Source organism: Myotis brandtii, unplaced genomic scaffold (assembly GCF_000412655.1).
Source record: "Myotis brandtii unplaced genomic scaffold, ASM41265v1 scaffold616, whole genome shotgun sequence".
Classification (NCBI taxonomy): domain Eukaryota; kingdom Metazoa; phylum Chordata; class Mammalia; order Chiroptera; family Vespertilionidae; genus Myotis; species Myotis brandtii.
In genome coordinates, this window is record NW_005370346.1 from 17,305 (window position 1) to 28,046 (window position 10,742).

The following is a 10,742-nucleotide window of genomic DNA, read 5'->3' on the forward strand; positions in this document are numbered from 1 at the left end:
GGGATTTTTTGTTGTTCTCTTTCTAATTCTTTGAGTTGTAGAGTTAGATGATTTACTACCATTTTTTCTTGCTTTTTGAGGTAGGCCTGTAGAGCAATAAACTTCTCTCTCAGGACTACGTTCAATGTGTCCCATAGATTTTGGATTGTTATGTTTTTATTGTCATTCATTTCCAGGACGTTTTTAATTTCTTCATTTATCTCTTTGGTAACCCAATCATTGTTTAATAGCATGCTATTCAGCTTCCAAGTGTTTGAATTTTTTTGATTGTTTTTTATTGTGGTTTGTTTCTAATATTATACCATTGTTGTCTGAGAAGATGCTTGATATGATTTCAATCTTCTTGAATTTGGAGAGACTTTGCCTGTGGCCCAATATGCGCTCTATCTTTGAAAATGTCCCATGTGCACTCGAGAAGAACCTATATTCCATGGTTTTGGGTGAAATATTCTGAAGATGTCCGTTAAGTCCATCTGATCTAGTGAGTCATTTAGGATTGATGTTTCTTTGCTGATTTTTTGTCTAGAGGATTTATTTAGTGATTTCAGGGGGGTATTAAAGTCTCCTACTATGATTGTATTGTTGTCGATCTCTCCCTTGATATCTTCCAGGAGTTTTTTTTTATGTATTTGGGTACATATATGTTAATCAGGGTTATATCCTCTTGTTGTATCGATCCCTTTAGTATTATGATGTGGCCTTCCTTATCTCTTGTGTTGGCCTTCACTCTGAGGTCTAAATGAAAAAAAAAAAAAAAACCGGGGGAGGGGGGAGCGCTGTACATATTTGTCCTGCTTTTGTCTAAAAACCTGAGCCCAAGTACTAACTACTTTTCCTACCTTTCAACCTCTCAAGGAAACAGTTCAATCAACCAGCGGCGGCTCCACCCAGAGAGCACGGCGCCTGTACTTACTTTTCTTACAGCTTTGAGTGACGCACCACAAAACGGTGGGGGGCGGGGGGTAGGCGCCCTCTCGGGCAGGGCGTCTTCCGCCCTGTAAACTTGGCAATCCCTTCACTTTCATTCTTGTGAGTCCCTTGTTCTGAGGTGGGTCTCTTGTAGACAGCATATATATGGGTCATGTTATTTTTATCTATTCAGCCACTTGATGTCTTATTAAAAAATATATATATTTTATTGATTTTTTTTTTTTACAGAGAAGAAGGGAGAGGGATAGAGAGTTAGAAACATCAATCAGCTGCCTCCTGCACACCCCCTACTGGGGATGTGCCTGCAACTAAGGTACATGCCCTTGACCGGAATCGAACCCGGGACCCTTTAGTCTGCAGGCCGACGCTCTATCCACTGAGCCAAACTGGTTAGGGCCACTTGATGTCTTTTGATTGGAGCATTTAGTCCATTTACGTTTAAAGTTCTTGATAGGTGCTTGTCTGTAGCCATATTTATTTTTTGTGCCTCTGTTCCTTCTTCTCTTTGTATTTCCTCTTTTTACACCAGTCCCTTTAGCATTCATTTCTTGCATTGCTGGCTTTGTAGTGATAAATTCCCTTAGCCTTTTTTTTTTTTTTTGTCTGCGAAGCTCCTTATTTACCCTTTAATTTTGAATGATAGCGTTGCTAGATAGAGTATTCTTGGATTCAGTCCCTTGCTTTGCATCACTTTGTAAATTTCCTTCCATTCTTTTCTGGCCTGATGTGTTTCTATTGAGAAATCATTTGTTAATCTAATGGGAGGTCACTTGTACGTAACCTTCTATCTCTCTCTTGCAGCCTTTATGATTCTCTTTTTGTCCTGAACATTTGCCGTCATAATTATGATGTGTCTTGGTGTGGGTCTTTTCTGGTTCACCTTGTTTGGGACTCTCTGTGCTTGTGTGACTTTTTTCTTTCCCACATCCGGGAAGTTTTCTGACATTATTTCTTCAAATAGGTTTTCTAACCCTTGTTCCTCTTCCTGTCATTCTGGCACCCCTATTATTCATATGTTGCTTCATTTCATGTTGTCCCAAAGGTCCCTTAGGCTCTCCTCCTGTCTTTTAATTTTTTTCTCCAATTGCAGTTCAGTTTGAGTGTGTTTTGCTTCCTTGTCTTCTAATTCGCTAATTCGGTCATCCACTTCTCCTAGTCTACTGTTGAAACTTTCCACGGTGTTTTTGTATTGAAGGTATATCATTCTTTATTTCTTCTTGATTCTTACATAAGTTGTTGATTTTTTCATCCATCTGGTTTATGAACTGTATGATCCTTATTCTGAATTCTTTTTCTGACATATTGCATGCCTCCATTTTACTTAGCTGCTTTTCTGGTGATTCCTACTTTTCTTTCCTTTTTTATTTTTTTAAATATATTTAATTGATTTTTTACAGAGAGGAGGGGAGAGGGATAGAGAGTTAGAAACATCGATGAGAGAGAAACATCGATCAGCTGCCTCTTGCACGCCCACTACTGGGGATGTGCCCGCAACCAAGGTACATGCCCTTGACTGGAATCGAACCTGGGACCCTTGAGCCCGCAGGCCGACGCTTTATCCGCTGAGCCAAACCAGTCAGGGCCTTTTCTTTCCTTTGGTGGTTTTTTTGTCTACCCATTTTTGCTCTCACCGGTGGATCTAGTTGTGTGGTCATGCAGGGGTTGCTCCTTGGGTGGCAGTGGCTCCTCGGGTGGCGTCCGTTCCTCGGGTGGCATCACAGCAGTGTCTGCTCCTCAGTTGGCGGTGGCTCCTCTGGTGGGTGCTGTTCTCAGCAGTGGTGGCTCCTCTGGCTGGTGGGGGCAGGGTGCTTTTGCAGCTCCTGCTCCTTGGACAGGATTAGGCTGCTCATGAGGCTGCTGCTCCTTGGACGGTGGCTGGCTGCGCACAGCTACTGCTCCTCAGACTGGGGCAGGCTGCTGATGGAGCTGCTGCTCCGCAGGAGGGGGCAGGCTTCTTGCACAGCTGCTGCTCCTGGGACGGGGGCAAGCTGCTTGTGAGCTGCTGCACCTCAGGTGGGGGCGGACTGCTCTCGGGGGCTGCCGCTCCTTGGACAGTGGCGGGTTACTCGCAGTTCTGCTCCTCCTCTTACAGGGGCAGGCTGCTTGCACAGCTGCTGCTCCTCATTTGGGGGCGGGCTGCTCACACGACTGCTGCTCCTTGGATGGGGGCGGGCTGTTTGTGTGGTGCTGCTCCTCGGATGGGTACGGGTTGTGTATGGCTGCTGCTCCTTGAATGGGGGCGGGCTGCTCACGTGACTGCTGCTCCTTGGATGGAGGTGGGCTATGCTCAAGGCTGCTGCTCATCGGATGGAGGGGGCTGGCCATTCGCACAGCTGCTGCTCCTTAGATGGGGGCAAGCCGCGTGAGGCTGCCACTCCTTGGCCTGGGGTGGGCTGCTCATGGGCTGGTGCTCCTCGGACAAGAGCCGGCTGCTCATGTGGCTGCTTCTTGCGTGGTCACAGTGTCCTGAGCTAAAGTGTTGGGCCAGTCAGAGGGTAGCATGCTTCGGAACTCACAGGACCCTTCACCTGGGGTGGCTGGTGTCTCAGTGACCATGAGACTGCACCCGAGGCCTCTGAGGAAGAGCCGGCCACTCCGGGACTATTTGCAATGGTGGCAGAGGCTGCCTAGTTAGGCGAGCCTGCTTAGCCTTCCCCCGAAGGTCCTGCAGGATCTAACTATTCCTCACTCACATACCCACACGACCACACACTCCTCTTTCCTCAGTCACTCGCGCTCTCTCACTGCTGCCTTCTTCCTGCCTCTGTAGTTGTTTCTGGAGTGTTATTGACCCATTCATGGATGGAGTCTCCTCTCCAGGTATCTGGTTATGTGGCTTTCTCTCGAGCATATTGGCCAAACAGGATAAAATTCACCTCAACAAGACATGACACAAAGGGAACAAAACACGAATGTACTCACGACACTGATAACCCCAATATAAGTGACCACCAGAGAAAAGAGAATTAGGGGAGAGAAAAGAGAGCACAAATGATATCGAAGAGAGAAAACATGGTATGAGAGAAAAGAAAAAGAAGAAAAAGGAAAAAAATATATATATTTGGGGAGAAAACACCAGAGAACAAACAGGTAAACCAGAACATACAAACACCAAATACCCAGTAAAGAGGGTGGGGGCAGAATCTTATATACAGAAAGTAAGGTTAAGAATTGGATAAATATGGAGAGGACCTCAGTTCTGTATAGAGGAAGTAGAAAGAGGATGAATGGATAAGAAGAAAGAGAAAGAGAAGAAAATAATAATAATAATAAAATTAAATTGATTAAAAAGTAGGATTAAAAAATAAAGTAAAATAAATTCGAATGAATGAAAAATAATGTGAAAAGAAATAGAAAATAAAGAAACAAATGAGAAAAGAAAAAGAAAAAAAGAGATAAAATAATAAAATAAAATAAAAATGAAAAAGTGAAGTGTCGTTCCTTTGGCTGGTTTAAGATCCCACTCTTCTGTACTGTCTGTGGCTTCTCAGTTTCCTGTTGCTGGGACTGAAGGCCTCTCTTTAGGCCAGCACCTGTGGACTCTGAGGGACTATTCGGATTTTTTAAAAAAATTATTCTTTGTGCCACTCAGGGTGTAGTCTGGTTGTGGCTGTATTGGTTGCCTGGAGACTGCAGAGAGGGGCTATCTCTTCAGGAGAAAATGGCTACCTAGGTCGCGCGTGTCAGGTATGACTCAGTGCCAGACTTGCGGTCACCTGTCCTGGACCCTCTCCTCACCCCAGCCTCTCCCCAGACTCCACAAGTCCTGCACCTCCTCCTGCACCTCAGCCACAGGTGAGCGTTTGTGTTTGAAAGGTCCTATGAACTAGGTTCAGTGAACAAAAGCAAAGATCAAAAAGAGGGGAAAGAGCTGTGCCTGTGTGAACCCCTCTCCTCCCTGCACAGTGCGGTCTGGGCAGCCATCCAGAATGCCCCCTCTGGGCTCAGTCTCTATGACTGTGGACCCAGATCTGGAATCCCCTGCTACCAGCAGTCCTGCAGACCTTTCCACAGTCAAGTCAGACGCTGTGGCATGCACACATGCCACAAAGAACAAGGCCTCAGTGCCATGCAGTTTGCCTCTGACCCTCTGGGCTTAGAGGTCTCAGTTCTCTCCAGCCCAGGTCCCTGATTTTACTGTTCTCCAGGTGTCCTCTTTCCTTCCCGGCTGGGGATTGTCTCACCAGCTGTATATACTTCACCAATTCCGGGTGGATGTTATTTGATTTAGTTGCTTGTTCTATCTGCTCTGGGACAAGGCTCGGGACACATCCGTCTATTCCACTGCCATTTTGTCTCTGTGTATGATCTTTTTAATGTATTGCTGGATCCGATTTGCTAATATTTTGTTGAGGATTTTAGCATATGTGTTCATCAGGCATATTGACCTGTAATTTTCTTTCTTTGTCGTGTCTTTATCTGGTTTTTGAATTAGGATAATGCTGGCTTCATAAAAAGAGCTTGGAAGTGTTCCTTCCTCTTGAATTTTTTGGAATAATTTGAACAGGGTAGCTGTTAGTTCTTTGAATGTTTGGTAAAACTCACCTGTAAATCCATCCAATCAAGGACTTTTGTTTTCTGGAAGTTTTTTTAGTGCTTCAATTTCATCAGTTGCTATTGGCCTCCTCAGGTTTTCTGATTCTTCCTGATTGAGTTTTGGAAGATTGTATACTTCTAGGAATTTGTCCATTCCATCTACATTGTCCAGCTTGTTGGCATATATTTGTTCATAGTATTTATATTTCTGTGGTGTCTGTTGTTATATTGCTTCTTTCATCTCTGATTTTATTTATTTGGGTCCTCACTTTTTGTTTTTTGATGATTCTGGCTAGCAGTTCATCGATCCTGTTTATCTTTTCAAAGTAAACCCACTCTTGGATTTATTGATCTTTTGTACTGTTTTTTGTTTGTTTGTTTGGCTTTTTGTCTCTATGTCATTTATTTCTGCTCTGATCTTTATTATTTTCTTCCTTCTGCTTTCTCCAGGTTTTTCTTGCTGTTCTCTAATTCATTTTGTTTTAGGATTAGATAGTTTATTAGTCCTTTTTCTTGTTTCTTGAGGTAGGCCTGTAGTGCTATGAACTTCCCTCTCAGGACTGCTTTTTCCATGTCCCATAGGTTTTGGGTGGTTGTGTATTCATTTTCATTTGTTTCCAGGAAGTTTTTAATTTCTTGTTGATCTCATTGGTAACCCATTCATTGGTTTAGCTTCCATGTATTTCAGTGTTTTAGAATTTTTTTTATTGTAGTTGATTTCTAACTTTATCCCATTGTAATCTGAGAAGATGCTTGGTTTTATATCAATCTTCTTGAATTTGTATAGACTTGTTTTGTGCCCTAACATGTGGTCTATCTTTAAAGAATGTTCCAAGTGCACTTGAGAAGAATGCATATTCTGTTGCTTTAGGGTGACATGTTCTGTAAATATTGGTTAGATCCATCTGATCTGGTGTGTCTTTTAAGTCCTCTGTTTCTTTGTTAATAGTTTGTCTGGAATATCTATGCAGTGATGTCAGTGGGGTGATAAAGTCTCCCACTATGACTGTTGTTGTTAATCTCTCTCCTAATGTTCATCAAGAGTTTTTTAATGTACTTGGATGCTCCTATATTGGGTGCATATATGTTTACAAGGGTTATATTTTCTTGTCAAATCATTCCCTTTAGTATTATGAAGTGGCCTTCCTTCTCTCTTGTTATGGCCTTTGTTTTGAAGTCTATTTTGTCTGACATGAGTATTGCTATGCCAGGTTTTTTTTTTCCCTTTCCATGTGCATGACTCATCAAAGAGAAACAAAGAGAGAGGATCCAAATAAATAAAATCAGAAACGAAAGCAGAGAAGTAATCACTGACACCACAGAACAACTATATGCCAACAAGTTTGACAATGGGGATGAAATGGATAAATTCCTAGAAAAATACAATCTCCCAAAACTGAACAGGAAGAATCAGAAAACCTGAATAGGCCAATAACAACTGATGAAACAGAAGCAGTTATTAAAAAAATCCCAGTACATAAAAGCCCAGGTTCAGATGGCTTCACAGGGGAGTTTTACCAAACGTAGAAAGGAGAACTAACACCTATACTCCTCAAGCTATTTCAAAAAATCCAAGAGGAAGGTACACTCTCAAGCTCTTTTTATGAGTACATCATTATCCTAATTTGAAAACCACGTAAAGACACTACAAAGAAAGAGAATCACAGGCCAATATTTCTGATAAACAGATGGCTAAAATCCTTAACAAAATATTAGTAAATCGGATCAAGCAATATATTAAAAAGATCATACACCAACCAAGTGGGATTTATTCCAGGGATGCAAGGCTGGTACAATATTTGTAAATCAATAAATGTGATACATCACATAAACAAATTGAAAGACAAAAATCACATGGTCATATCAATAGATGCAGAAAAAGCATTTGACAAAATCCAACACCTATTTTTGATAAAACTTTCAGCAAAGTGGGAATAGAGGGAGCATATCTCAACATGATAAAGGTCATATATGACAAACCTATAGTGAACATATGAGCAAAAACTAAAACCATTTCCGCTAAGAGCAGGAACAAGACAGGGATGTCCACTCTTTCAACTCTTATTCAATATAGTACTGGGAGTCCTAGCTACAGCAGTTGGACAAGAAGAAGAGACAAAAGGCATCCAAATTCTAAAGGAGGAAGTAAAACTCATTATTTGCAGATGACATAGAAAACCCTAAAGACTCCACCAAAAAACTGCTAGATTTAATAAATGAATTTGGCAATGTACCAGGATACAAAATCAACACCCAAAAATCAACACCCATTATTGATACACCAATAATGAATTCTCAGAAAGAGAAACTAAACAAACAATCCCACTTTTCATTGCAACAACAACAAAAAAGCAGATATTTAGGAATAAACTTAACCAAGGGTGGCAAAAGACTTGTACTCAGAAAACTACAGGACGTTGAAAAGATAGAAGAAGATATAAACAAGTTGAAGAATATACCATGTTAATCGATTGGTAGAATTAACATCATCAAAATTTCCATACTACCCAAGGCGATCTACAGATTTAATGCAATTCCTATTAAAATAACAACAGCATATTTTACAGAGCTAGAACAAATACTACCCAAAATTATATGGAATCAAAAAAGAACCTGAATAGGTGCAGTTAACTTGAGAAAGAAAAGAAGTGGGAGGAATCACAGTACCAGATTTTAAGTTCTACTACAAAGCCACTGTAATAAAAATAGTCTGGTACTGGCACAAGAACAGGCATATAGAACAGCACAGAAACCCCAGGAATTGTCCCAAGCCATTATGCTCAATATTTGACAAAGGAGACAAGAGCATACAATAGAGTCAAGACAGTCTCTTCAATAAATGGTGTTGGGAAAATTAGATACATGCAAAAAAATGCAACTAGACCGCTAACTTCCATCATACACAAGAATAAACTGAAAATGGATAAAAAACTTAAATGTATGCTGTGAAGCCATAAAAATCCTAGAAGAAACAATAGGCAGCACAATCTCAGACATCTCGCATAGCAATATGTTTACAGATACATCTAGGGCAATGGAAACTAAGGAGAAAATAAACAAATGGGACTACATTAAAACTAAAAGCTGCACAGCGAAAGAAACCATCAACAAATTGAAAAGGGAGCCCACAGTATGGGAGAACATATTTGGCAATGATATATCTGATAAAGGGTTAATATCCAAATTATATAAGGAATTTATACAACTTAGCAAAAGGAGGACAAACAATCCACTAAGAAAATGGTCAAAGGACCTAAATAGACACTTCTCCAAAGAGGTCATACAGATGGCCAAGAGTCATATGAAAAAATGCTCACAGTCACTGAGCATCAGAGAGATGCAAATTAAAATAACAATGCAGTGTCACCTCACACTTTTCAACAAATGACAAGCGCTGGCAAGGATGTGGAGAAAAGAGGACCCTAGTACACTGCTGGTGGGAATGTAGATCAGTGCAACCATTATGGAAAACAGTATAGAGCAGTGGTCGACAAACTCATTAGTCAACAGAGCCAAATATCAACAGTACTTCTTCAAAATAGACTCGCCCAGGCCGAAAACTGACTTCTGCACATGGGCCACGAAGTTTCAATCGCACTGAACGCATGCCTGCACGTGGTATTTTGTGGAAGAGCCACACTCAAGGGGCCAAAGAGACGCATGTGGCTCGCGAGCCACAGTTTGCTGACCAAGGGTATAGAGTTTCCTCAAAAAATTAAATATGGAACTGGCAGTTGACCCAGTGATCCCACTTCTAGGCATATATCCTACAAAACCTGAAACACCAATCAGAAAGAATATATGCACCCCTATGTTCATAGCAGCATTATTTACTACGAGAGGCCCAATGCATGAAATTCGTGCATGAGTAGGCCTTCCTTCCTCTGGCTGCTGGCACCGGCTTCCCTCCAGCCACTGTAGGCACCCGGGACCTGGCCTTCCCTCGCAGAGGGAGGCCCTGGTAACCCGCCACAGCCTGCTGGTCAGTTGCAGCCATGGCAGCTTGCCTCGGCCCTTGTAGCCCCGGCTTCATCTGGAAGGTTGTCTGGAAGGATGTCTGGTCTAATTAGCATATTACACTTTTATTATTATAGATAGCTAAGATCTGGAAACAGCCCAAGTGCCCATCAGTAGATTAGTGGATAAAAAAAGCTGTGGTACATTTATACCATGGAATACTGTGCAGCAGTAAAAAAGAAGAATCTCTTACCCTTTGAGACCATATGTTGGGACCTGGAGAGTATCATGCTAAGTGAAATAAGACAGTCAGAGAAAGTCACGTATCACATGATTACACTCATGTGGACTCTAAGTAACAATAAACTGATGAACAGAGTGGATTCAGATACATGGAAGCATGGAACGGAGTGCAGAATCTCAGAGGGAAGGCTAGGGTGGGTGGGTGGATGGGAGGTAGTCAGTCAAAGACCTTGTATTCATATATGCATAACCCATGGACATAGACAGTAGGGTGCTGAAGGCCTGGGGTGGGGGATGTGGGGCCTGGAGGCAGTCAGTTGGGGAAGAAGGGGGGCATATGTAATACTTTCAACAATAAAGAATTATTTAAAAAAATAAAATACCTGCAAAAAACCCTAAATTAACAAACGAACAACAACAAAAAAACCTGACAAAATAAAATACCTGCAAAAAAAAACCCCAAACAAACAAACAAAAACCATAGCTGAGGAAAAAAATAAGTTTATAATTATATGGATCTAGAACCTCTCGCATAGAGCATTTTTGTCAAATATCTAGATTTATCTACTTTAGTATTATTGCTAAATCAGGAAGGCTGGTTTGTTTGAGAAAGATTTATCATCTTGTAAACTTTGTTTTATTCTGAAATTTACTGAGATATTTAAAAACAACTTTAAGAAGTCTCAGCACTAATGGCAACACTACTTGTGACATTTGACTTATGAATAGTACACACTTGTAGAAGCCTTAATTTGTTGATAATAAATTTCACTTATTCTACACACTTACTTTTATACACACATACTTAATATACATATGTCACTTTTTTCAAAATGGCAAACATAAATAAAAATATGTCCACAATACTTAGTTGAATATTATCATCTTATAAATCTAAATTTGTTCATTTTATTTAGTTGTAAGCATTTAATTATTTGTGCCTTCTGTAGTTGTGTGTGATCATTATTATACTGAAATATAACAGTTGGTCATTATCCATTTTTGGCATAATGTATAAATGTGTTGTTATCCATAAGTTTTATTTGAGGAATGGTAGAGTAGTTTTTTATAAATTA

General features: G+C 40.9%; 1 protein-coding gene across 6 annotated transcripts in view; it reads left to right on the top strand.

Moving 5' to 3' along the window:
- ZNF420 (zinc finger protein 420) overlaps positions 1–10,742 on the top strand; it is a 68,962-nt gene that overhangs the window by 14,625 nt on the left and 43,595 nt on the right. The window lies entirely within an intron of this gene.